The sequence below is a fragment of the Myotis yumanensis genome, unplaced genomic scaffold (genome assembly GCF_028538775.1).
Source record: "Myotis yumanensis isolate MYYU_CA2020_CCGP unplaced genomic scaffold, mMyoYum1.0.hap1 SCAF_6, whole genome shotgun sequence".
Taxonomy (NCBI): domain Eukaryota; kingdom Metazoa; phylum Chordata; class Mammalia; order Chiroptera; family Vespertilionidae; genus Myotis; species Myotis yumanensis.
In genome coordinates, this window is record NW_027223757.1 from 4,809,004 (window position 1) to 4,811,791 (window position 2,788).

Sequence of the window (2,788 nt, forward strand, 5' to 3'; positions counted from 1 at the left end):
CTAGTGGCCTGAGGACAGGCGTCAGGTCTGGCTGCCTCCAGCCAGCAGCACCCCGGTCACCCGGCTGCATTTCTCTTTCTTCACAGGTAGAAAAAAAATCTATTTTCCCTCTGTCTTCCACCACCTATGCCCGATCAACCCATCAGAGCTGGGGAGTTAGACTGCCCGAGAGCTGAACCCCTGCAGCCGAGTAGGAGAGACAAAACAGAAGCTGCTCTTTACTTTTGGGAAATATCCTCTTAGTTTCCCCTTTTATTTAGGGAATTGTTCTTTGTAGAGAGCGCCTGGGAAGGCACATGAGCTGATTGTCGTCTGAATCCAGTGGCGTCAGCAGAGCTACATCCTGGAAACATTCCATGCCAGGGGCAGGTATGTTGTCAGCCTGACCCTTAGCTCAGGTGCCAGGGGGTGGGTTTCATTATCTAAGTTCAGCCAGACGCAAGGAACGGACGCAATTATCTGGGCTCAGCCAGGAGTGACAATGACAAAGAAGCCACAAGAATGAAGAACTGCAGCTTGATCCTTAACCATGATTTCACATAATTTCCTTTGTCTTAAACTCTAGTAACACTTCCTGGAATCATGCTGTGTATCATAAACGCGCTGCACCAGCTCTGGGATGCTGTCTCTCCATCAGTGGGCAGCTGTCCCACCCGGTCCCAGCTTTCCCTACTGTCTCTGTGTCTGTCTCTTTCTTTTTCTCAACCTCCTGTCACCCCTACTCAGGACTTGTCATCCGCTCTCTAGCCGTGCTGGTCGCGGTCCAAGAGAGAAATACTTATATAGGGTGTCCCAAAATTCATGCAAGATTTGAATTTTGCGTGAGCATTAACAACAACAAAAAAATAAAAGCCTAATTTTACTTGGTTTATTGAATCATATTCTAATATCTGTTGCCCTTTGATTTCAATCCCTTCAATTTGATAAGCATTACCAAGTACCAATTATGGCCTAGGAGCAGGGACAATGAAGACCACGGCTTTGCGTATGTGCCAGCAAAGCCGTGGAGGCCATTTACCTGATGTGCTATTTCTTTTTTTTTATCCATCAGATTACCAAAGATCTGTGTTTCATTTTTCAGTGGCCACAACACAAGCTAAGTCCTTTGGGACCCTTGACCCTGATACCATGAACATGCCTTGTCCCTCCCTACTCACTCCAGTTACAATTTCTTCCTGGCAACTGGGAAGAAATATCTCCATAAAAGAGAGATAGTTCAAAAGCAGGAAGAATTTCTTGTTGGTCTGCCCTCTGATGTGCTATTTCATACATAACAAGTGCCTGTTATGTGGGACTTGTCACATGCCAAGTGCATGGGCCTATATTTTTTTCTAATTTTTAAAACAGTCCAATTAGGACACAGGCTCTGAGAGGTGACTGAGCTGGGACTTTATGCCAAGGCTCACCCCAAAATTCCAGCTTTTTGAACTGGATCACATCATTATGTTTGAGTTAATTTCTCTAGCTTACAGTTTAGGAAACTAAGAATCAAAGAGGCTAAAGGACTTGTTAAGTTCACTTCCTTAGCATGAACAGGGTCTCTGCAGAAAGAACTCAGAGCCAGTGTCTGTGAGAAGCTGCAAGCTTTTGATGTTAAATCAGCCCAGAACCCAGAACCCCATGGAATGGTGTGATTCTGAAATAAGAATTTGTACTATAGTTAGAGAGCTTTCCATTGTATGGGCCAGGAGACACCCAGAGTGAAACCAACAAGGAGAATGTAAGTTCTCAGGACTGTCAAACAGAACCAGGAATGAGCCTGCAGCTGAGCCTTGGCATGGACTGGCCACCAGCCTGGAAAGAAATCAGGGCTTTCTCTCTGGTTTCTGTGGACAACTTCCCCTGTTCTTCAGGTCGGGCGGGAGGAGGAGTGGTGGTGGCGGCGGGGAGAGAGCATGGTCCCTGGCTGCTCCCAAGCTTGCACATTTCAAGTCCAGCTAAGGGGAAAGATTTCTTTGTTCCATTTCATTTTCCTGGAGAAGGGCCAGTGACTGGCTAGGCCTGGGAGGGGCGGGCACCTACATGCTGTAGACAGCAAGCAGGTGACCCAGGATGTGCAAGGCCGGCCCAATCCCTGGGAACCCTCATCCCCTGTCAGCTGGACAGATGAGCTGGTAGGTGTCTGTATGTATCCAGGTGTCAGGCTTTTTAAAAGTTAGAATGAAGCATTATGACAACATCCCGACAAAAACCACGATACAGTTAAACAGTGCCGGAGTTCATAGATAGGTAGCTAAGTATTTGTTTCATTAAAACCTTCCAGAAAAAAATATGTGTACTATAAATATTGTCTTTATTGTTGTGATCAATTCTTCTCTTTAAGCTTCTTATTTTTAAAATTTTTATGATGCTAGTTTAGTGGGGAAATGGGCTAAGAGAGTCCCCGTCAGCTACGCGGATGGGCCCAGGACCGCCCCTAAATATTTTTGGTACGAAGGAGTCTGCCACGATAGATTTTCCTGGCTCATGTCCGACTTGTTCCCGAGGCTCCCTTGTGAATAATTATTACAGTCTTCTTGTGAGAGAGTTGGGATGGAACATTAGCAGATGTGAAATGTTTGGCCCAGGACGGCGGGTGGACCCTGCCCAGTCTAACCCAAGTCCATTCCGTCTGGAAAATCACTGAACTACCATCAAATGATAAACAAATCAGAAGGTCAATCCGAAAAGGCTTATGACTCCTGGCCTTCCTCCTGTTCCCTCTGCAGAAATCTATATCACAGGTTTCTACGCAGCCTTTGATACTATTTTAAGTTGATTTGGATCATGTCCATGCAAATCTCAAAGC

The 2,788-nt window shown here is 45.9% G+C and overlaps 1 non-coding gene across 1 annotated transcript; it reads right to left on the bottom strand.

Moving 5' to 3' along the window:
* Positions 1–1,042: 1,042 nt before the first annotated feature.
* Positions 1,043–1,447, bottom strand: LOC139013410 (small nucleolar RNA U85). Its single transcript, XR_011472050.1, has one exon. It is a non-coding gene; the product is annotated as a small nucleolar RNA U85 (small nucleolar RNA).
* Between the last annotated feature and the right edge of the window lie 1,341 nt (positions 1,448–2,788).